The following is a 26,208-nucleotide window of genomic DNA, read 5'->3' on the forward strand; positions in this document are numbered from 1 at the left end:
CAACATCATCCATGCTTTAAATCAGATTTTCTCAAATAAACATATAAATTTATAAACTACTCAAATCTGAAATTTTCCCAAATTTGACCAAAACAAATATGACCAAAAGGTATGACAAGTTACTGAAACCAAAGTACAATATATAAAATATAGCATCTGGCAAACCTGGAATTGACTGTCAAGGTAATCCATGTAACTGAAACTTATTTTTGAAATATTCATTTTAGGTTTGAGCATTTCATTTATCCACTTCATCATGATACTGAAATGTGGTAACACAAAGATTAAAATCCTTATCCTAATAGTGAAAGAGTAAATTACTAACACTATCTATATTAATAATTTAGAATGAATCTCTTAACATTTCATAAGCAATACAATGTATCTACTCAAAGTAAAGCATCTCTTGGGTCTAATTTTTATTTGCTGGATACAAGGTGTGCTTTTAGGCTGGTTTAGAGACCATAGATTCACAGCCTATGTATTTTTTATGTTCAACTAGATTCAACATTTAGCCAGAATCAAGAATTGCTTTAAACTTTATTTCAGGAAGTCTGAGAATTTCTTCTTCTGGATATTCACTTCTCTTTCTGCTTTCTCATTTTCGTACTGACACATTCTCTTTTTTAAATGACTACACTCCTTGATTAACTCCTTGTTTCTTTCCTCCAGCACCAGACCTTGTTTCTCACGTTCGGCCTGAAGTTCTCTCACCATGGGCTGAAACTGGTCTTGGATGCTAATGACTGTCTTCTCTTTACTGTCGGCTCTGTTTTGTGTATCATCCAGTTGCTCTTGGAGCAACATGTTTTCACTCTGGAGTTGAGATAATCTCTCCTCTAAGGATTCCTACTTTCCAATATATTTATTCACTTTGCCTTGTTCGTTCTGATACATGTGTTCAATTTCCTGCTTTTGACGCTCTGTTTGGCTTAGGTCTCTCTGGACACATTCTAACATCAAAATCTTTTCTCTGAGAGAATCTCTCGTGTGATGCAGCTTAATTTCTAGGTTATTGAACTTACTTTTCACTCTAGAAAGCTGCTGGGAAAGCATCTCATTGTTATCTTTCAGGTTAGCCACATCGGACTTCATTTTGTCATGCAAGTGTAACCGCTCGTCTCTTGCTCTCTGGAAGGCAAGTTCCATGTCTCTTTTTGATGTCTGACATTGATCATGATCGTGTGAGGCAGCAGCCAGTCTAGAACGGTAGGATTCCACTTTCGTTTCCAGTCTTCACTGGCTTTCTTTTTCATTCTCCAGCTTAGAGTTTAGCATTGTATTCTTAGCTGTCAGAGCATTAAGCTTGCTGAATATACTTAATATACCGGGATATAGTCTTTGTTAACGTTTCCTCATTCCGTTTTATTGCCTTTTGAAGATCATCATTCTTTCCTTTTACAATTTCAATGTCCTCAAAATATTTCTTTTCCTTTTCCTGGTACTGATTTTTCACTGCATCTATCTCCAGTCTTAGCATGGCAATTTCATCCTGCAGCATGTGGTTTTTGCGCAACAGGTCTTTTGCTTCTTCACAACTATCAGAAACCTAAGTGAAACAAAGGACACTTTTAGCTAGTACTCAGTAAAGTGACATTTCATGATTTCCTCTAAAATGAAAGACTGCTGTCTATGGGGTCACACAGAGTTGGGCACGACTGAAGCAAGTTAGCAGCAGCAGCAGCAGCAACCTCTATGTTTATACAATGAAAAGACTGCACCAAGTGTGTCTCCAAATGGAAAAAATAAGGTTCAATACAAATCTCAGACATTATACAAGCAGAAATAGCCAAAAGTTCAAAAATTTAATTGAAGACAACGAATCCATGAAAGTAAAAAAGAAACCCCAAAAGACTTTTCAAGAAGCTCAGAACTGGAAAGGCTTTTTTTTTTGAATTACAACAAACTTGGGAAGGCTTAAACCAAAGATGTATAGATCTGACTACACTTAAAAATTGCATCTGATGTGGTATATTTGTACAATGGAATACTATGCTATGCTATGCTATGCTAAGTCGCTTCAGTCGTGTCCGACTCTGTGTGACCCCAAAGACGGCAGCTCACCAGGCTCTGCCGTCCCTGGGATTCTCCAGGCAAGAATACTGGAGTAGGTTGCCACTTCCTTCTCCAATGCATGAAAGAGAAAAATGAAAGTGAAGTCGCTCAGTCATATCCGACTCTTAGTAACCCCATGGACTGCAGCCTACCAGGCTCCTCCGTCCATGGGATTTTCCAGACAAGAGTAATACTACTACGCCATAAAAAAGAATGAAATGCTATTTGTAGCAACAGGGATGTTGGACCTAGACATTATCACACTAAGTGAAGTAAGTCAGACAAAGACAAGTATTATATCATACTGCTTACATGTGGAATCTAAAAATGAACTTATTTACAAAACAGAAAGAGCTTCACAGACATAGAAAACAAACTTACGGTCACCATAGGCAAAAGGGAGGTATGGGAAGGGAGAAATTAGGATGTTGGGATTAATATACACACTGCTGCTGCTGCTGCTAAGTCGCTTCAGTCGTGTCCGACTCTGTGCGACCTCATGGACTGTAGCCTACCGGGCTCCTCCGTCCACGGGATTGTCCAGGCAAGAGTACTGGAGTGGGTTGCCATTGCCTTTTCCTAACATATACACACTAGTATATATGAAATATATGAATTGATACTTTTGAACTCTAGTGTTGGAGAAGACTCTTGAGTGTCCCTTGGACTGCAAGGAGATCCAACAAGTCCATCTTAAAGGAAATCAGTCCTGGGTGTTCACTGGAAGGACTGATGGTAAAGCTGAAACTCCAATACTTTGGCCACCTGATGGGAAGAACTGACTCATTTGAAAAGACCCTGATGCTGGGAAAAACTGAAGGCAGGAGGAGAAGGGGATGACAGAGGATGAGATGGTTGGATGGCATCACAGACTCAATGGACATGAGTTTGAGTCAACTCCGGGAGTTGGTGATGGACAGGGAAGTCTGGCGTGCTGCAGTCCATGGGGTCACAAAGAGTCAGACACGACTGAACTGAAACTGAACTGATAAAATAACCAACAAGGATCAACATAAGGAACTACACTTAATATTCTACAAGAAAAATCTGAAAAGGAATATGTGTGTGTGTGTGTGTTAGTGTGCATGTGTGTTAGTCACTCAGCCATGTCTGACTCTTTTTAACCCCCATGGACTGTAGCCGATCAGACTCCTCTGCCCATGGAATTCTCCAGACAAGAATACTGGAGTGAGTAGTCATTTCCTTCTCCAGGGAACCTTCCCAACCCAGGGATCAAACCTAGGTCTCCTGTATTGCAGGCGGATTCTTTACAGTATGAGCCAACAGGGAAGCCCTATATATATGTGTGTGTATATATATACACACACACACATATACATATATAACTGAATCACTGTGCTGAATACCTGAAACAACACAATACTGTAAATTGACTATAATTCAATAAACAACACTACTTGCTAGCTTTAAAAACACTGCATCTGATACCTAACCTATACAGCTACCTCACAGTAAGAGCCTTAGCCCTATATATATTTAAACAGACTAAATTTCATTAAAAAAAACTTTTTTGAGACTATGCTATCTTTCTAACATTTTAACAGTCAATTAGAAGAATTATCCCTCTTGATAACTGTACTAAGCACTTCTACAAATATCAATTAACTCATTAGCTATAATTCTGGAAAGGAAGAAGTTAAAAATATAAATAAGCTGCAGGCTTTTCACCAGATCTTCTGACTCTAGTAGGCCTCTTACATCAAACCACAGTTACTTCTCTAGTACAAACATACAAAGTAAGCCTCTTATTTCACTCATGGTACACACACTAATGGTAAATAAGGTAAAATGTAGAGAGCTCTTCTTAGAAAATCATGAGATTATTTGCTACAGCAAAAACTTTCATCCTGTCTTCATAACGTTTAAAATAGTAAGATGGGGGAAATACAATGAAGAACACAATAATCATCACTAATATATATTATGGCATATCTATCACTGTTTTCAAAAGTTCCCTATATGGAAACAGGGCACTCATAGAGCAGAGTGCTCATTTTCTCACAAGTAGAAGAATGACATCCAAAATGTGGTCTCTGAACTGCCTATAGTTTCCTCCTTACCATCAGGGAAGTGATAAAGTAACCTAGTGATCTTTCGAGGAAACAACATCACTACCAACAACCAGAATATCTACTGTCAGTAGCAAAAGTTTGTTTTTTTTAGAGGGGGAGGGGGGACTTTTATAAGTTTTTTCTATAGAAACAACTTTTTAAGGTGTTCAAAAGTGTTTTAACAACTGATGGCACAGTGTTTACAAATTGAAAACCTGTAAATGATGTGAAAAAGTCATTGATAGGGTATTGGTTAAAGAAATGACAGCAGAGCCAAGAACAGACTCCGATTTAGACACTGAAGATGATGATGTGCATGGAGTGACCGACACGTTCACTCCAAAGCAGAGGGACTCAGTCGGGTAGTGCAGTTGATGGTGGACCACACACGGTCCTTCCTTGCCTAAACCACAGTCAGGGTGCCAGCTCTTCCAAGATAGTTGCAAAAACTTTGAGATCAATTCCTATGGAAAATATTAAAGGCCTCTCCTTGGATGAGGCCATCATATGTCACTACCTATCTGAAGGAGACAAACAGATTTGAATTATAAATATTACTTTATCCAACAGATGGAAAATGTTTCCCTCCTCAAAATAAGCTTTCAAAATCCTCTACACTTTCTATGATGTATAGTGTTGGTTTTTAAAATATATACATACACAGAGACATATACACATATTTGAAAATGACTACAGAAAATACCTCAGAGTTCATTTCCTTATTAGCCCTTTCTATCTCCTTTTGTTTGGCAAGGTGATCGGCCAGAATTCCATCCCATAACATTCTGCCATTCCGTTCTCAAGAAAGCTGCTTCTGAGTGTCATTTCGTGCTTCTATAACCTGGAGAGACATTATATGAAGTTTGGGGCCTATACCATTAAAAAAAAAAAAGTTAAAAGCTTAGGAGAAGAATTTAAAATGAAAAAAACTGTTTAAAGGAAGTAGCCCTTTTAAGCACAAGGATCTTTATTCCCACATGAATAACTCAGATCTTAATTTAAATGCCTGCTAAATTTATTTATTTATTTATTTATAAATGTATTTATTTATTTATTTAGACAGAGCAAAAACATAGGCAGACATAGTATTGTGAAGGAAAATTTCTTTACAAAGCACTTAGCTAGTTTCTTCACAGTGTCAAAGCAAATTAGCCTGTATTTTAACATAAGAAAGCCAAAATTAATACATGGATTGGAATTAATATTACTTTGCCTAATGTATCAAAAATGCCAACCATTATGTTAATGATTCAGCTTGCTTTATGTCCATTCCTCCACTCAGAAAACATACACGGAGCATCTATGAGAAGCCAAGAATGGCAAGAAATTAATCACTTAAGCTCTAAATGTCACCGTTCATACTTAAGATAACAATTTTGTTCTAAACCTAAAAATACATATTACATTAAAGGGATACCATAAATAATATTGACGAAATAGTGTCAGAAATTTGACAATTTCACCAAAGATTGCTCTACCTGATTCAGATCATTTCTCACAGTCTTCAGTTCCATATCTAGTTCTCTGAGAGTGAGTTCAAGTTGCTGTTTCATTTCAACTTTTTTACTATATTGGTCTTCTTTTCTTCTTAACTGCTCCCTAATTTTTTCATACAACATATCAGCATTTCTTCTCTGCTCTCCTTCTTGCTTTAAGGTCAATCTGCAAAACTTATACAGCTCTTCTTAGAAAATCATGAGATTATCCACTGCTACAATAACTTTCATTCCCTCTACATAATGTTTAAAATAGTAAAATAGGGGAAAATATAATGAAAAACACTTAATAATTTCACAGTTTTCATGCCGAGGGTTAAGAATAAAACTGCATCCATTTTTTTTTTTCTGTCTTGAGAAAAATGACTACTGTAAACATCTGTGCATGGGAATGTAAAGTAATATAAACTTCAAATATAGATCAAAGATCTTTTTTAAGTTCTCATACTTTGACCAAATGATACGATATTATTAAAGAAAATGTATTCAAAATAATTAGAAAGGTAAAAATGAATTTATAGAAAAACATTTCTTGTCATATTAAATATAATACAGAAAAGTGAAAAACAACCAAAAGTCAATTTGCTAAATAATTAATAAGGTTTCCATTATGGTGGAAACCTTCATTCTGTACGGTCATGAAAATGATGATTTGGAAAAACTTACATTAAGTTATTAGAAGCACTCACTGTTAACAACCTGCTATATTATTTCCAAGAATTTCACACTCCACAATACTAGTAACACTTTCTCCTCTGTAAAATCCTAGAGGATAAGCTAGTCCTTATAACACGTCTATGTCTCTGCAGTATTAAAGGAAACAATAGTTCAAATATTTCTCTAAAAGCGAGATGTACAGTACTTCAAGCTGCCGAGCTCTCGTTCCCACTCCACTTTCTGATGCTCTAACTGTGATTTCACTTCTTTGGTTTCTGACAGCTCTTTCTGTAGCCCACAAACCTTACTTTCCGTTTTTTTTAATCTTTCCTCTAAGCAGTTCACAGTGGCTTTTTTTTAAGTTCCACTAATCTTTCATACGAAAGAATCGTATCCTGGATTTTCAACAAGCTAACAGAATCTGCATAATGAAGAAAACAAAGATAAAAACAACAACAAACAAAGATTTATGTGAGTAAGTTTTGAGTATAAAGGACTGTGCCTTTCACGTTCACGCATCCACACATTGAACAAATATTAAGTCTCTATAATGTGGAAGACATTATTCTAAGCTCTGCAGATGAAACAGACTCCCCTGGCTCTTGTTTAGCTTCAAGTCTAGTAGAAGAGAAAGATAAATAATTATGAACTCAGAAGGATATTATAAGAAAAGAGAGTTCTATGATCACATAATAGAACTTGACATAGATTGGGTCCAGGAAAGATTTCCCTGGGGAAGAGATGTCACACTGAGAAATGAAGGATGAGCAGGAAGTAGTAAGTACAGTAGGAAGAACAACCCTGTGGACAGTCTCCAGCTGCCATATGTTTTTAACCAAGACAGAGTGAACAGCTACTGATTTACCTTCCTGAGTGGAGCGAGCAAAAACGGCGCCGACATTAAACAATGATTTTCATGACAAAGGACTTCAGGGAATGAGAGACAATGATCCTGGAAACACAGGAGGTCAGCCTAAGGAACCCCCAGCTCACTGCCTTGAGAGAATTTCCAGGCCCCAACATGAGGAGAAGAATGGAAGCTGAGTCAGCCAGACTCCCTGACAGCAGGTGATGAAGCTGACAGTCTGGTGAAACCAAAGTGGGCAGAGATCACAGATCAGAACCGCGAAGAGGAGAGAGTGGAACAGAGAGAAAAAGGACCCTGGAGATCTGAGGAGGAGCCCCTCGGGTATTCAGCAGAGGAACAAACAATGCCCATCTGGGAGAAACCACCTGAGACCAGGGAGAAACCATCTGAAAAGACTATAGGAACCTGTGACTGGTGCTCACTCAGTCCCAGGAACTCTATCTATTCTCATGAGCCAGGCTGGAAAAACTTCTCCTTACAGTAGAATGGACAGGGTAGTCAGTAAGGTCTTGCCTCCGAGGCAGGAAATAATCAGCCTTAGCCCCAGCGTCCCTCTGGATGCACCTATCAAATCACAAGAAGCAAGAGCACAGAAGGATCTCTGGAAAACTCTCAATATTTGGAAACTAAATCACACGGATCTAAATAACCCTTGGATCAAAGAGGTAATGAAAAGAAGAATTACAAAGTATTTTGAACTGAATGAAAATGAAAATGTAAGACCAGCAGACATTTTAGGAAATTGACACCCTGATGCTAAAATTCATGTAGAAAGAAGGGTAAAAAATAAAACAAGATGAAGCTAGACAATTGTGACCTTTAACCATGAAGCAAAGAGAAGTAACAGTTGGGCTTTAAGCAAAAGGGTGACATGATGAGATCTGATTTTTTAAAAATAGACAATCATTATAGTTGCTGTGTGGACTGAGGTTCCAAGAGGTAGAATGGCAGGGAAAGAAGTTCTGAGATTATTTCAGTTATTCCAGGAGGAAAGTGATGCTAACCTGACCTTGGGTGAAGGCACAGGAAAGAAGAGTCAACAGAAGGTACAGTGAGAATGATCATAGGCCTGTGGTGCAGAGTATACACTCATGTTCATGTTCTTTTAATACAGAACCTATTTCTGAAATGCCCAGCACTGTAACATATCCCTGGCTCTAGAGCAGTACTAGACATATATTACTACTACACCATACACAAACAGGCTTTGTATTTATATTTACACTGCAGTCCTACCTTTACACCCTGTGTCAAGTTGTTCAATTAGCAACATGGAATTCTTATAATAAAGCAACTCGCCATCCTCGGAAGCTGTTTCAGATGACTGAGTTAAGTCATCTCAGTCATCCACAGAATTAATTTGTTCTTTGACCTACACATAAATAATACTATTTCATAATGTCCTTAAAATATTATAGAACATACTAATTGTACAAAGGTGATAAACATCTCTTCATTAAAGCAAAAACAGACACTTTTTAAAAGGACAGATTTTTTTATCAAAAGGATAACTTTATCAATAGTGTTTCTAAATTAAGTTGTCAAAGTATATGTCTCTACAACAAAGGAAGATTTTATATTTTGCTACTATTCCTTTTACAAAGTATTTTTTACTAGGAAAATATTTTTTATAGTTAACTTTTTTACTATACTTTGTTATTTTCATTAGATGTTTTTTTTTTTTGCAGGCCTGAAAAAACAAATGATTCTTTTCAGGCTAATATTAAATACTTAAAAATACAAATACTTAAACTTTGTTTTTTATATAAAATCATTGCATGTGCATTGGTAATTTTTTATAAAAGGATTAAAACAATAAAGAAGAGTAACATTAAAGGACAAACAAAATACATTTATAATACTAATAAAACATTTAATTTAGATCAAAGAAAAGGAAAAACACAGCATTACTTGCATTATATGAAGGGAACCAGTATACCAGGATTTCTTGCAGTTGTTATTTTCAATAAGAACTATGTTTTGCAGCAATAAAACCTATCTGGCACATATTCCTTAAGTCCTTATAAGAAAGAAACCCATTTTTAATAACCATGATAATAGCCTTCTGAGGACTTCCTATGCAACTGCTATGCATTATTATAAGCACTTTATATGTCTTAATGGCATTTTAATCCTCACAAACATTCTGGAAGGTAGGTAATACATTAGGTCCTCTACATAGGAAGAAACGGAGCACAGAAAGGCTGAGTAAGTTGCCCAAGCCCACACAGCAGGTCACCAACAGATCCAGAGTTCAAACTCAGGAAATCTGGCTTCAACACTGCAGTTTGAAAATATGCTGAGAAAGTAATATTTAAATAAGTCTTCTTAAGGAATATGATAGCAAATGAATCTATATTATTATTCCATGTCCAGTTATAACTATAAATAATACTTTCTGAATCTTAACACATTTCTCAAAAAATAAAAAGACTTTAGAGGTAGGCAATATTGGAAATCTACTTTCACTAAACACTTGCTTTTGTAAAGAAATGTATCAGTAGGCATTTATTCAACCATTCTGCTGTGTATTCATGAATCTGATATACATTTACTGAATACACAATATGTGTTAATAACACTCTTACTGTGGGAAGCATAGTTTTTATAATTTAGAACTCTATAAACCAAAATTAATAATTTGTGAAAGATTGTTAGTAGTTTTTTTCTGTTGAATATAAACAAAAATTTTCCCTTTTCCTTAGAATCTATAAACAACTATGACGTTGATATGATGTAATGTTTCTGAGTACCTTACAAAATCATAGCTACTCACGATGTTACTATCAACTAGAATCATCAAGGAATGATCAAATCCTATTCAGCATAGCCTACATGTTTGTAAGTTCATGATTATATAATTTTTTAAAATCTATGTAGGATAGAATTAACTGAACTAATCATCTACACATACAATTACATAGGAATATTACACTTCAGAACCAACAAACAAGCCCTTACCATAAAACTATATATAACAGAAGTATTATGTACAATTAGTTTACTGTAATAGTTTAAAGATAATGTCATACAATCAATAAGCTTTCTAATACTGGAAATGCAAACAAGATTAACTCAATTAACACGTCCTCTGCTGGCTCATTTCTAACAGCATACATACTCTAAAAGCTCCCATCTTAACATAAAACAAGAAACTCCTTTGAACTCCACATTCCTCTTCAGTTACCATCTAGTTCTCTATTGCCTGTCCCAGCAAATATTCCATACAGGGCTGTTTACATGTATTCACTACAGTCCAGCTTTCAAGGAGACTATTTACTGAAATGATTTCTGGCCAAAGGCACTGGTCCTCACTTTAATCTTTCAGCAGTGTTTTCCACTATAGTTGAGGAATCTCTTGTCTTGGCCTGTACACTATATTATGCTGCTCCATTTCCAGAAGTATCCAGTGCTTATTTCTTCCTCTAGAAATAAAAAATTTGTAGATATTACCTGTCATCATCCTGATCCACTTCACTTAAAATGCTGTCATCATTAACATGCAGCAGACCACCAGTCAGTGAATCGGTCTTTTCAAATATTGGTGCAATTACACATTCTTCTGGTGTCCATTTGCTATTGTCCTTTTTCTTTATTTCCTTTCTATGCACGCCAGGATCACTACTTTAAAAAAATCCACAAAAAAGCCAATGTTTTCTAATAATTTAACTGAATAAAAAAGCAATTCTTGTAAAATTCCTACTCTTACCCATCTTAAATCATTGATTAATTCACAAAATAGTTATTAAGTACCAACCATAGGCAAGAAAACACAAATTATTGCCTCAAAGACAGATATACAATTATGATATGATGTGATATGTAAGAGTTGATATATGAAAGTTATCAGTGAAATAAGGAAGGTTTTACAGAAGAAGTGAAGAGAGAAGGCTACAAAGGAAAAAAAAAAGGGGAGAAAATCATTCTACTTGGAGATTAGAATACAGAGCACAAAGATCAGGCACGTGGCATCTAGGCTGTTTCCTAGGAACCTGGAAGGAAAAGTATGAAACACATGAAAGAAAGCAGAGAGGTGCATCTTTGGAAAGACACTGGGAAGAACCTCAAGGGCTACACTGGAAACCTAGAGTTCACTGCCTAAACACAGTGACTCTTACCAATGGGAGTCCTAATTAGATTTACACTATATTTTCTGTTTCGCTTTTAAATACAATAATGCTTAATTTAGGGATTTCCCTGATGGTCCAGTACTTAGGAGTCTGCCTGCCAGTGAGGGGGCAGTGGTTCGATCCCTGGTCCAGGAAGACCCCACATGCCACAGGGCAACTAAACCTGTGCTGCACAACTACTGAAGCCAGCACCCTGGAGCCCATGCTCAGCATCAAGAGAAGCCACCACAGTGAGAAGCCCAAGCATTGCAGCTGCAAAGAACCAGCACAGCCAAAAAGGAAAAAAAAAAAAAAAAGTAATGCTTAATTTGGGTGACTTTTTAAATGACATGTGGCACATACACCATGAAAGAAAAAATCAAGGAAATATTTGGTGGCGGGGTGGGCAGGGGGTTGGGGCACGGTTACGGTAAGGCAGTTTACTTTTAAACCACCCACATGATGGGGTGATTTCAGCATTATGGATGAAAGACCAGTACCTCATCAGTTCCCCCGCCACCAACAACAATTTGGCTCCCATCCATGGACATACTAAAAATGATATGAGAAAAAAACCCTGCCAACCAAGAATACTCTATCCAGAAAAGTTATGCTTCAGAAATGAAGGAGAAATAAAATCTTTCCCAGAAAAACTAGAGCTGAGGGAGTTCCTCACCACTACACCTGTCTCATAAGAAATGCTGAAAGAAGTCCTCAAACTGAAATTAAAAGATGTTAAATAGTGACATAAAATATATTTAAATATACCACACACTGGTAAAGGCAAGTAGGCAGTCAAATTCAGAATACTCTAATACTGTAATACGGTGGGATGTTAAGAAATTAACTTTAGTATTATGTCTAAAGGACAAAAAAATAAAAATAACTATATCCCTGGCAAAATGTACTCTTGCCTGCCAAATCCCATGGACAGAGGAGCCTGGTAGGCTGCAGCCCATGGGGTCACTATGAGTCAGACACGACTGAGCGACTTCACTTTCACTTTTCACTTTCATGCATTGGAGAAGGAAATGGCAATCCACTCCAGTGTTCTTGCCTGGAGAATCCCAGGGACGGGGGAGCCTGGTGGGCTGCCATCTCTGGGGTCCCACAGAGTCAGACACGACGGAAGCGACTTAACAGCAGCAGCAGCAGGAAAATGTAAAATGTGATCATCACAACCAATAGCTCAATTCAGTTCAGTTCAGCTCAGTTTAGTCACGCAGTCATATCCGACTCTTTGCGACCCCATGTACTGCAGCTCGCCAGGCCTCCCTGTCCATCACCAACTCCCAGAGTTTACCCAAACTCATGTCCATTGAGTCAGTGATGCTATACAACCATTTCCTCCTCTGTCATCCCCTTCTCCTCCTGCCCTCAATCTTTCCCAGCATCAGGGTCTTTTCCAATGAGTCAGCTCTTCGCATCAGGTGGCCAAAGTATTGGAGTTTCAGCTTCAACATCAGTCCTTCCAATGAACACCCAGGACAGATCTCCTTTAGGATGGACTTGTTGGATCTCCTTGCAGCCCTAGGGACTCTCAAGAGTCTTCTCCAACACCACAGTTCAAAAGCATCAATTCTTAAGCGCTCAGCTTTCTTTATAGTCCAACTCTCACACCCAAACTTATTTCAAAGAAAAATAACAAATCACCTGCTATTAAATAGGCTTATCTATCAGAACCTTCATCCTCCATAGCAACAAACTCCTGATTGCTGTTTCCTCCACTCTTTATCTGCTGAATCAATCCACTCTCATCAACAGTATCACATACATTGTCTGATACTTCCACTTCAATACTTTTGTGCTTCTTCTTCTTTTTTTTTTTTATGAAACATGTCACAAATGCATTTATTTATATTTTTCTAATTCCAAGTGAGTTAAATATTTTAGGTCAGTTTACTGGCTATTTTCATTTATTCTCCTATGACTTGCTTTTTTTCTTTTTTCTTTTTAAATTTTGTTTTATTTTTAAACTTTACATAATTGTATTAGTTTTGCCAAATATCAAAATGAATCCATCACAGGTATACATGTGCTCCCCATCCTGAACCCTCCTCCCTCCTCGCTCCCCATATCATCCCTCCGGGTCATCCCAGTTTCTTCTTCAACCTTTAATGAAAGTTTGATACTAAGAAATTCTGTTACTTAATTATAAACATCTTTTTTTGTTGTTTTCATTAATTTTATTATTTGACTCAGGGTTTGGCCTGATTTTAAATGATAAAAAAATCTTTTTGTGCTTACTTTAATTTTATCACTAACAAATCACTGAAATATTTGTGAATCCTACTTCTTCTTGTTTGACGAAAAGAAACAAAATTCCAAAAATTTCAAAAAAGGCTTTCTTCAGTTCAGTTCAATTCAGTCACTCAGTCGTGTCCAACTCTTTGCAACCCCATGAATCGCAGCACGCCAGGCCTCCCTGTCCATCACCAACTCCTGGACTTCACTCAGACTCACGTCCATCGAGTCAGTGATGCCGTCCAGCCATCTCATCCTCTGTCGTCCCCTTCTCCTCTTGCCCCCAATCCCTCCCAGCATCAGAGTCTTTTCCAATGAGTCAGCTCTTCGCATGAGGTGGCCAAAGTACTGGAATTTCAGCTTTAGCATCATTCCCTCCAAAGAAATCCCAGGGCTGATCTCCTTCAGAATGGATGGGTTGGATCTCCTTGCAGTCCAAGGGACTCTCAAGAGTCTTCTCCAACACCACAGTTCAAAAGCATCAATTCTTCGGCACTCAGCCTTCTTCACAGTCTAACTCTCATATCCATACATGACCAGAGCAAAAACCATAGCCTTGACTAGACGAAACTTTGTTGGCAAAGTAATGTCTCTGCTTTTGAATATGCTATCTAGGTTGGTCATAACTTTCCTTGCAAGGAGTAAGCGTCTTTTAATTTCATAGCTGCAGTCACCATCTGCAGTGATTTTGGAGCCCAAAAAAATAGTCTGACACTGTTTCCACTGTTTCCCCATCTATTTCCCATGAAGTGATGGGATTGGATGCCATGATCTTCGTTTTCTGAATGTCGAGCTTTAAGCCAACTTTTTCACTCTCCACTTTCACTTTCATCAAGAGGCTTTTGAGTTCCTCTTCACTTTCTGCCATAAGGGTGGTGTCATCTGCATATCTGAGGTGATTGATATTTCTCCTGGCAATCTTGATTCCAGCTTGTGCTGCTTCCAGCCCAGCGTTTCTCATGATGTACTCTGCATAGAAGTTAAATAAGCAGGATGACAATATACAGCCTTGACGTACTCCTTTTCCTATTTGGAACCAGTCTGCTGTTCCATGTCCAGTTCTAACTGTTGCTTCCTGACCTGCATACAAATTTCTCAAGAGGCAGGTCAGGTGATCTGGTATTCCCATATCTTTCAGAGTTTTCCACAGTTTATTGTGATCCACACAGTCAAAGGCTATGGCATAGTCAATAAAGCAGAAATAGATGTTTTTCTGGAACTCTCTTGCTTTTTCCATGATCCAGCGGATGTTGGCAATTTGATCTCTGGTTCCTCTGCCTTTTCTAAAACCAGCTTGAACATCAGGAAGTTCGCGGTTCACATATTGCTGAAGCCTGGCTTGGAGAATTTTGAGCATTACTTTACTAGCATGTGAGATCAGTGCAACTGTGTGGTAGTTTGAGCATTCTTTGGCATTGCCTTTCTTTGGGATTGGAATGAAAACTGACTTTTTCCAGTCCTGTGGCCACTGCTGAGTTTTCCAAGTTTGCTGGCATATTGAGTGTAGCACTTTCACAGCATCATCTTTCAGGATTTGAAATAGCTTAACTAGAATTCCATCACCTTCACTAGCTTTGTTCGTAGTGATGCTTTCTAAGGCCCACTTGACTTCACATTCCAGGATGTCTGGCTCTAGGTGAGTGATCACACCATCGTGATTATCTGGGTCGTGAAGATCTTTTTTGTACAGTTCTTCTGTGTATTCTTGCCATCTCTTAATATCTTCTGCTTCTGTTAAGTCCATACCATTTCTGTCCTTTATCGAGCCCATCTTTGCATGAAATGTTCCCTTGGTATCTCTGATTTTCTTGAAGAGATCTCTAGTCTTTCCCATTCTGTTGTTTTCCTCTATTTCTTTGCATTGATTGCTGAGGAAGGCTTTCTTATCTCTTCTTGCTATTCTTTGGAACTCTGCATTCAGATGTTTATATCTTTCCTTTTGTCCTTTGCTTTTTGCTTCTCTTCTTTTCACAGCTATTTGTAAGGCCTCCCCAGACAGCCATTTTGCTTTTTTGCATTTCTTTCCCATGAGGGTAGTCTTTATCCCTGTCTCCTGTCCAATGTCATGAACCTCATTCCATAGTTCATCAGGTACTCTATCTATCATATCTAAGCCCTTAAATCTATTTCTCACTTCCAGTGTATAATCATAGGGGATTTGATTTAGGTCATACCTGAATGGTCTAGTGGTTTTCCCTGCTTTCTTCAATTTAAGTCTGAATTTGGCAATAAGGAGTTCATGATCTGAGCCACAGTCAGCTCCTGGTCTTGTTTTTGCTGACTGTATAGAGCTTCTCCATCTTTGGCTGCAAAGAATATAATCAATCTGATTTTGGTGTTGATCATCTGGTGATGTCCATGTGCAGAGTCTTCTCTTGTGTTGTTGGAAGAGGGTGTTCGTTATGACCAGTGCATTTTCTTGGCAAAACTCTATTAGTCTTTGCCCTGCTGCATTCCGTATTCCAAGGCCAAATTTGTCTGTTACTCCAGGTGTTTCTTGACTTCCTACTTTTGCATTCCAGTCTCCTATAATGAAAAGGACATCTTTTTGGGGGTGTTAGTTCTCAAAGGTCTTGTAGGTCTTCATAGAACCGTTCAACTTCAGCTTCTTCAGCATTACTGGTTGGGGCATAGACTTGGATTACCATGATATTGAATGGTTTGCCTTGGAAACAAACAGAGATCATTCTGTTGTTTTTGAGATTGCATCCAAGTATTGCATTTTGGACTGTTTTGTTGACCATAATGGCTACTCCATTTCTTCTGAAGGATTCCTGCCCACAGTAGTAGATATGATGGTCATCTGAGTTAAAGTCACCCATTCCAGTCCATTTTAGTTCTCTGATTCCTAGAATGTCGACATTCACTCTTGCCATCTCTTGTTTGACCACTTCCAATTTGCCTTGATTCATGGACCTGACATTCCAGGTTCCTATGCAATAGTGCTCTTTACAGCATCGGACCTTGCTTCTATCACCAGTCACATCCACAGCTGGGTATTCTTTTTGCTTTTGCTCCATCTCTTCATTCTTTCTTAAGATGATGCTTAATAATCTTAAGGGATTATTCATCCCCAGTCTTCCCCATCTAACTGGCAGAGATAGAGAAATTAAAAGACAAAACACACAAAATCTCTCCTCTTCAGTCTTTACCACCTGGATTTTCCACTAAACAGCCAGATTTAGAGGATGTGACACCTTAGTGCCTCAAAAACACTAAAGCTATTCTTTCCCCATGGCCTTTTACATTTCTTTGTTCATTTGGATCTAGGATATATATAACAAAAAAGTGATGGTGTTCACTAAAATATATGAACCAAAGTTTACCAAAACACAAGGAGCAGAGTGAAACTGATGAGTTGTTAGTGTGGAATTCTGGAATATAAATAATGTTTCCCAATTTCACATTCAATAACCATCAAACTTTATAGCTATTGTGGCCCCACTATTTACCAGAAATAGGAGTAAAACCAAAAAAAGTTAAATGATTTTTTTTCTCTTTTCTTTTTCTTTTTTTAAATTAATTTATTTTTAATTGAACGAAATTGCTTTACCGAATTTTGTTCTTTTCTGTCAAACCTCAACATAAACCAGCCAAAGTTATACATATATCCCCTGTCTTTTGAACCTCCCTCCCATCTCCCCCCATCCCACCCCTCTAGGTTGATACAGAGCCCCTGTTTGAGTTTTCTGAGCCATACAGCAAATTCCGGTTGGCTATATTTTTACATACGGTAATGTAAGTTTCCATGTTACTCTTTCCATGTTACATCTCACCCTCTCTTCCCCTCACTCCAAGTCCATAAGTCTATTCTCTATGTCTGATTCTCCACTGCTGCCCTGTAAATAAATTCTTCAGTACCATTTTCCTAGATTCCATATATGTGTTATAATATGATATTTATCTTTCTCTTTCTGACTTACTTCACTCTGTATAATAGGTTCTAGGTTCACCTAGCTCATTAGAACTGACTCAAGTGCATACCTTTTTATGGCTGAGTAATATTCCATTGTGTATATGAACCACATCTTCTTTATCCATTCATCTGTTGATGGACATCTAGGTTGCTTCCATGTTCTAACTATCGCAACAGTGCTGCAATGAATGATGGGATACATGTGTCTTTTTCAATTTTGGTTTCCTCAGGGTATATGCCTAGGAGTGGAATTGCTGGGTCTTATGGTAGTTTTATTCCTAGTTTTTTAAGGAATCTCCATATAGTCTTCCATAGTGACTGGATCAATTTACATTCCCACCAACAGTACAAGAGCATTCCCTTTTCTCCACACCCTCTCCAGCATTCATTGCTTGTAGACTTTTTAATGATGGCCATTCTGACTGGTGTGAGGTTATATCTCATGGTAGTTTTTAATTGTATTTCTCTAATAATGAGCGATGTTGAGCATCTTTTCATGTGTTTGTTAGCCATCTGTATGTCGTCTTTGGAGAAATGTCTATTTAGGTCTTTTTCCCACTTTTTGATTGGATTGTTTTTCTGGTATTGAGTTGTATGAGCTGCTTGTATATTTTGGAAATTAATCCTTTGTCAGTTGTTTCATTTGCTATTTTTTTCTCCCATTCTGAGTGCTGTCTTTTCACCTTGCTTATAGTTTCCTTTGCTGTGCAAAAGCTTTTAAGTTTAACCAGGTCCCACTTGTTTACTTTTGTTTTTATTTCCATTATTCTAGGAGGTGGGTCACAGATGATCTTGCCTTGATTTATGTCATCGAGTATTCTGCCTATGTTTTCCTCTAAGAGTTTTATAGTTTCTAGTCTTACATTTAGGTCTTTAATCCATTTTAATCCAATCGAGCTGGAGAAATCAACCTTCTTGACCATATTATACAACAAAGCTACAGTCATAAAGAAAGTATGGTACTGGCACAAAAAACAGAAATATAGACCAATGGAACAAGACTGAAAGCCCAGAAATAAACCCATGCACCTATGGGTACCTTATTTTTGACAAAGGAGGCAAAAATATACAATGGGGCAAAGACAGCCTCTTCAATAAATGGTGCTGGGAAAACTGGATAGCTACATGTAAAAGAATGAGATGAGAACCCTTCTTAACATTATACACAAAGATAAACTAAATGATTTCTTCAAAGCCCCGAAAGTGGCATTCCCTAGCATTTTATGGCACCAAAAGAGATGATAAAATTCTGTAACTTGAATCTGATAAATTACGAAATGAATTTATCAAATGAATAGTTAAGTTAAACGGAGAAGGCGATGGCACCCCACTCCAGTGCTCTTGCCTGGAAAATCCCATGGATGGAGGAGTCTGGTAGGCTGCAGTCCATGGGGTCACTAAGAGTCGGACATGACTGAGCGACTTCACTTTCACTTTTCACTTTCATGCATGGGAGAAGGAAATGGCAACCCACTCCAGTGTTCTTGCCTGGAGAATCCCAGGGACGGGGGAGCCTGGTGGGCTGCTATGGGGTTGCACAAAGTCGGACATGACTGAAGCGACTTAGCAGCAGTAGCAGCAGCAGATAAGTTAAAAGCGTGACTTTACCCAAGTAATTTAATGCCTTAGCTGGGGATAGGGCTGATCTCATTTTTCTTTTAAAGGAGAATACCTACAGATTTTTGTCTGTTGTTAAAACTCAGTCAAGGCACCTCTTACACAAAAGAGCAAACAAGCAAACAAAGAAATTTAAAAGTCTATTACTAGAAGGAATAAACATCTCACAGCATCTCAAAACTCAGTTTTCTCCTTTTGAGATAAACACTTAATTTTCGGGGGATGGGAGTTTACACTACTTATGTGACAAAATCACATGTGTCAAAACTTACTACATTTTAGTAAACAACATAATGGAAAAGTCTGTCTCAAAAGAAACATCTTCAAGTGATGATTAAAGAATATGTGGGAGTATACGTGAAAGTTAAAGTGAAAGCCATTCAGTTGTGTCCGACTCTTTGCAACCCTATGGACTATGCAGACCATGGAGTTCCCCAGGCCAGAATATTGGAGTGGATAGTCTTTCTTTCTCTAGGGGATCTTCCCAACCCAGGAATCGAGCCTAGGCCTCCTGCATTGCAGACAAATTCTTTACCAGCTGAGCCACAAGGGAAGCCTTATACATGTACAAGGAAGGGAGTACATGTATTTGTTATTAATTTTTTTAATTTGTTTTGTATTGTTTATTCTATTTTTTATTTTATGTTTATTGTTATTAAATTTGTTATTAAATACATAAAGGGAAGGGAGTACATGTATTTGTCATTAAAAATATCCTGGTGTCCATGTTGGAAATCTAAAATTTATTAAAATTTTACTCTTAAACTTCTTAATCTATGCTTAGCTACTCACAAATCACTGGATCACAAGGAAGAAGTGAAAAATAGCTTGCCTTAGCCTAAAATAGGGGAAAAACATGAACTCATAAACCCAATTTTATCACTGTTTGAATTAATTCATATATGTTAAATCTACCAAAAATTAATTAGATAAGTTTTAATGTTATAAAGGCTTCCTCACTTAAAAATATTTCACCTCACTAAATCTTAAATAGGGAATCCCTATAGCACATTTGTAAGATTTTTTTTAAGGACTAATACATGCAAAACAGACAAACTTTATATTACTAGGAGCCAAAATCAAATTAACAACAATCAGAAAGAGGAACAAATCCCTAAATTTTACTGCAAATTATATATTATGATAGTGTTATTCATCAACACATATTACCTGCTTACATTCACTTATGTGTATGCTCAGTCATGTCTGATTCTTTCCATCCCTAAGGACTTTAGCCCACCAGGCTCCTCTGTCCATGGGGATTCTCCAGGCAAGAATCCTGGAGTAGGTTGCCATGCCCTCCTCCAGGGGATCTTCCCAACCCAGGGATTAAACCCAGGTCTCGCACATTACAGGTGGATTCCTTACCATCTGAGCCACCAGGGAAGCCCAACAATACTGAAGTGGGTAGCCGAACCCTTCTCCAGAGGAATTTCCTGACCCAGGAAATGAACTGGGGTCTCCTGCATTGCAGGTGGATTCTTTACCAGCTGAGCTACCAAGGAAGCCCCTACATTCAGTTATATTATATTCTAATATCTACCAATGAAAGTGGATAAAGCATTTTTAGTAATATTTACTGATTTATCACCCCAAAATGAGATAAATTAGAAAGTTATTATTTGTGCCCTAACAACAAAGGTCCAATCTGGAAGCTTCGATTCTCTTAATAGGTAACTGGGTTGATTCTATGACCCCACTCTCTCCCTGAATGTACATCCCTAATCAATTACACCGAGATCACAGACAGAATGAATCTTTCATCTTGGCGTCACTGACTGGTAATTTCAATGGAAAACCTTGAACCACTGGGAATGATTTCTCTCTCCATGTATCTAGGTCCGGGATCATCACTGTCATATTGTTCATAATTTCAACTGTTTACTCTTACAATTCAGTATTTGATATCACCTTCATAATCATGTAATGAAGTTATAAAAATGGAAGAAGTAAACAATAGTCAGGAAATTTTTTTCCCTCAATTCCAAAAACAAACTATAAATATAACAGATTCTAACAATATTTGAAATTTTATAATTAAGGTGCTATAAAAACTATTAAATTATTATCTATTGATTAAATTTTGAAAGGTAATTTTATTTGTCATGACCTTTGTTACACACTGTATTATGCTGTTGAAGCATAGAAAACAGTATTAAACCAGAAATTTAAATTTACATTTTTACATACCTGGGAATGGTTGTTTTCATCTCCAACAGGTTTTTCCTCTTCTTCCTCTGATGTCATTTCTAAGTCTAGTTCTGCTGACAAATCTGTATGTTTAGTTAAAATTACTTAGAATATTTAGATAAAAGACATAATCTTTATTTAAAACATAGATTTAAAACACTGTATCAAATGACATCTTAAATCAATCTTTATCTTCAGCTGAATATTTACTTCTTTAAGAAATACTTCCAATGATCTAAAATTTCAACAAACAATTTGGAAAATACCAGATGTCACCAGGATACAGGTACACAAACAGCTCAAAGATTCATTCACAAAATCATCCAAACATCAATGAATAAAACAATCAGAAACCAAACGAAATTTCAAAATACAGGACAGACATATAAAGTCACAATACATTCTCTTCTCTACTTCATAACAGTACCTTTTTAACAACATGCCAAGCTTCAACTGCAACATTATTCATGGTTTACAAAATTCCTTACTTTTTTATGCTTTTATCAATTCCTTAATCTGAAATGCTACCCTGTACTCTTCCTGACAAATAACTTTTCATCTTTTAAGACTCAACCTGTTTTGTGAAGTTGTCCTTGATTACAGCTATCTTTTCTCAGATAAACGGGTATCCCTTTCCTTGTAGCTACCTTAGAACTTTATAGATTTTTCTAGTGTATCTTCATCACCTGAATTGTAAATTATTTTTTCACATGCCTATCTTCTTGGCTCCTAAACTGCACAGGACAAGCTCTTAAAAATCACTTTTGTATAAACAGTCCTTATTTATTTTATTCAATAATTATTTATCAGCTTTCTGCTCTGTACTAGACACTGGAGTTTAAAGAAAATGTAGATAAAAGATGTCAGGGAATGCTTTTCTAGAGATATTGCCTGAGCGGAGACTTACACAGTCCAAGGGAAGGAGAGGGAATGCATGCAAGGCTGTAACAAGACGGGGAGAGAAGCACACACACAACAGGGTAAATATCTGTCGAAAGTACAGAGACAGGTCAGGAGGGCATCACCAGCAATTCAGAATTCCACAGCAAACGACAGAAAGGGCGAGAGATGAAGTGTCAGGCAGAAGTCAGATTATGAAAGCCTCACATGTCACTTTATGATGCCTGGACATTAATGTGATTTGAAGAGTGGTTCACAGTCACACTTGCTTTTGAGAGAGGTGACTCTAAATGCTACAAGAGGAATGGATTTGAAGGGCATACAAATACATGGAGAGAGATGAATCTGAAGGCATTATTTATGGAAGGAAACAAAGGTGATGCAGGCCTGGACTCGGGGAGCGTTTCCAGAAATACTTAGGATATAAAATGTTCTGAGTCCAGTATAGAATAAATCATTATGAAATGAATAAATGTACAAATCCGGGGGCCCTGAAGGAGTAGCCTCTGCTGGTTCCTTTCTAAAAGGTATCGACTGAGATGAGAAACGATCTACATGAACAGTCTGAAGTGGCTTCTATTTATTTTGTAGTTTCCCTATTTCCCATCTTCCTCTGTTGAAGGGACTGGATAGGTTTTATCTGAATTTGTGTTTCGTGGACATACCAAGCTAATGGACAAACAAGGGCAAACAAGTCACTTCTATAGATTAAAAAAAAAAAACACAAAACACTGAGTTTATAGCTTGTAGTCACTATTCTAGGAAATAACTGAGAATCTTTTGTAAATGCAAAGTTAACCCTATAGGTGAGGATAGAAAAGAAAAAACTAGGAGTGAAAAAAAGAAACAGTATATGATTTCTTACTATAGCTCTGACAATATGACTGATTAAAGGTGTTAAATTAATTGGTATTTATGGACAACACATATTAGACATGGTTACTCAATAGACTGGGCATCCTAGTAGAATCAGAATTGACTTTCTATATACTGCTTTTAATGATACAGCACTCTTTCAATATTGCTATGAAGTTACATTTTGAGAAGGCAATCTCTAGATGTCTACTGAGGTCTCCCAACTAGTCCCAGAGTTCTAAATATAATCCTGCTACCCACTCTCAGGTATATGCTAAATACTAGGCTAACCAAACTTACTTTCTCCTAACTCTCACTGTATTTATTGTATTACTGTGGTCAGAGGGAGAATGCAAACACCTTGCTAAGAGGTATTGCTTGGCTGTAGCTTGCATAAAAGGAGTCAGCACAAGGTAGGTTTTGCCACAAAATCTAATTTGGAACCGTCAGAATAATGGTTAGGCCGTGCCCAGGTGGCCCACAGTTGAGTGCCCTGGGCTTCTGCATTACCTTGTTTGCTTTTTCTGTTTTCTGGCAGCTGAAACTGGCACAGCTATGGAGCGTGTAATTCCCCAGAAACACCGCTCCAATAGCCATCTTTTATCTATTACAGTCACCTGTCCAAATTCTGTGGATGCTGACTGACTTTTGGTCATGACTGTGATGCCAGTGGACACTGATCAGCTTCCAAACGCCCCGTTCTTTGGTGAGTCTCATTACTGAGGCTCAAACTAGGAGAATCGGAATCTGGAAAATCTGAAAACAGTTTCCATTTATTAGAATGTAAGTAAGAGTACTGCTCTAACTAACTTGTACAGTCTTTCTTCAGAGAATCAGTTCCATGTCCTCCTCTCCCCTCACTCACTAGTCCTTCAGAGCTTATTATATCTTACACTTCACTGCCATTCATGAAGAGACGTTAACTAGTGTCTCATTTTTTCTACTTGCTAATTTTCTAGTATTACTTACTTTAATTCACTCAATCTCTGTTACATATTCTGTATTCGATAAGAACTTTATTAATAATTATTTTTCTTCAACATACAAATATTTTATTAACAAAATGTATGGCATTTATTTTACATTTAATTATGCATGACAATATTGTGTGTTCTAGAGACCATGGTTTTAAAAACACTTTTAATGAATGGTACTACCTTAATTAATGGTACAAACCAAGACCATGTATTAAAAAGCAAAGACATCACTTTGCCGACAAAGGTCTGTACAGTCAAAGCTATGGTTTTAGCAGTAGTTACAGAGGGATGTGAGAGTTGGACCGTAAAGAAGGCTGAGCGCCAAAGAAATGATGCTTTCAAATTGTGGTGCTACAGAAGACTCTTGAGAGTCCCTGGAGAGCAAAGAGACCAAACCAGTCAATCCTAAGGGAAATAAATCCTGAATACACACTGGAAGGACTGATGCTGAAACTGGAGCTCCAATACTTTGGGCACGTGATTGATGTGAAGAACCAACCACTGGAAAAGACCCTGATGCTGGAAAATATTGAGGGGAGGAGAAGGAGACAGCAGAGGGTGAGATGGTTGGATAGCATCACTCATTCAGTTGACATGACTAGGCAAACTCAGGGAGATGGTGAGGGACAGGGAGGCCTGGCGTGCTAAAGCCCATGGGGTCACAAAGAGATGGACACGATTTAGCGACTGAACATCACCAACAGCAACTACTTTAATTACAAAGAGACAGCCTTTTTTCAATGTATCAGTGTCTTCAGAACCCATCTTTTAAGCCTTGGATAAATATCATAAACATATAAGAAATGATAGGCTTGTATGTGGCTAATTGTTTCCACGTGAAATAGGATAAGTCGAGGACAGCACTGGATCCAAAGAGCACAGAGCACCATGAGACAAGAATGAATACAACACAAAAATATTTGCTTCAAAAAAAAAAAAAAAAACCAAAAAGCTGTCAGGTCTAAATTTCTTAAGAGAAGTCAAAGAAACAAGCAAGAAACCCTGTTTCAACTCAAGGTCCCCTTTATCATTTCACATCTAACCACTTCAACAGTTTAAAACTGTGGTTCTCAAGTGTGTCCTGAGAATCCCTGAAGTTCAGAGACCATCAGGTCAGGGGGTCCAAGAGGTCAGAACTATTTTCACAACAACACTAAATGTTACTTCATTCTCATTCTCTTCTGAGTGCACAGTGGAGTTCTTCAGAGACACGACATGTGCTATTATAACTCTAATGACAAATGGAATTAGCCATTATGATTCTGTGTTCTTGTATTTTAAGTTTTTCAGCTTTGTTTTCCAATACAGTGAACATCAATAAATACAACCTACTTAAACAAAAGTTCCATGGCATTCTCAGTGATTTTTAGAAGTACAAAAGGATCCTAAAGCCAAACTTTGAGAATCACTGTTTTAAAAGATTATGTCTATCAAAAAGTCATTAAACTATGAGTACTTCCCCTACTTCTAATAATCAAAGATACCACAAAAACAACACACACACAAAGTCTGCTGAACAAAACATCTGTTTGGCCTACATTCATCTGTGTAACAACACTAAAAGGAAATAATGATAAGCTGAAATACAACTGATATATTAGCAAGAGAAGCTTTACTCTAGGTAAAGGTCAAAGTTCAAATAAGCATTTTTGGACCCTGGAAAAATCTTAGGATCTAATAATTAATTTCTGAGAATCCCTAAGAAGTGTACAGACTGCAAACTGAGAACTTTAGGGTATCAAAACATATACAGAAACATACTGAGTTCAAGTTTACATTTTAAAAATTTCTTGTTCTTATGCTTGTACCTATCTTTTTTTCAAAACATGGATACCAATAATAACATTTGCCTTATGTATGTCAAATGCTTCAATTAAATTTGCAAAAACAAAGTTAGCAGTATGAGGACTGAGCATTTCAAATACTTCAGTGTCCCTCTTTTCAGAGTTACGTGTGTATTGCAAAATTTACCTGAAGTGGATGTTTGTAAATCCTTCATTCCGACTGTTTTAGTAGGAACAGAATCTTTCACTAAGACTGCAGGCTGAATGGGTTTGGAAACAAGTTGGTTAATAAACAATGTACCTTTGATACTATCCACAGTTCATAATTCAAGATAAAAACATAAATGATTTTACCTTCACGTTAGGATATTTCTCAGGAGAATCTAAAAGGCAAAAGGGACATAGAGTTAATTACATGTAAATATGAAAGCCAGTTCTACATTCATGCAGAATTAGTACTGAGCAGAA

The 26,208-nt window shown here is 37.3% G+C and overlaps 1 pseudogene; it reads right to left on the reverse strand.

Annotated features, from left to right (window-relative positions):
• Positions 1-406: 406 nt before the first annotated feature.
• LOC100336401 (ankyrin repeat domain-containing protein 26-like) overlaps positions 407-26,208 on the reverse strand; it is a 36,676-nt pseudogene continuing 10,874 nt past the window's right edge.

This window comes from Bos taurus, chromosome 22, assembly GCF_002263795.3.
Source record: "Bos taurus isolate L1 Dominette 01449 registration number 42190680 breed Hereford chromosome 22, ARS-UCD2.0, whole genome shotgun sequence".
NCBI classification, from domain to species: Eukaryota; Metazoa; Chordata; class Mammalia; order Artiodactyla; family Bovidae; genus Bos; species Bos taurus.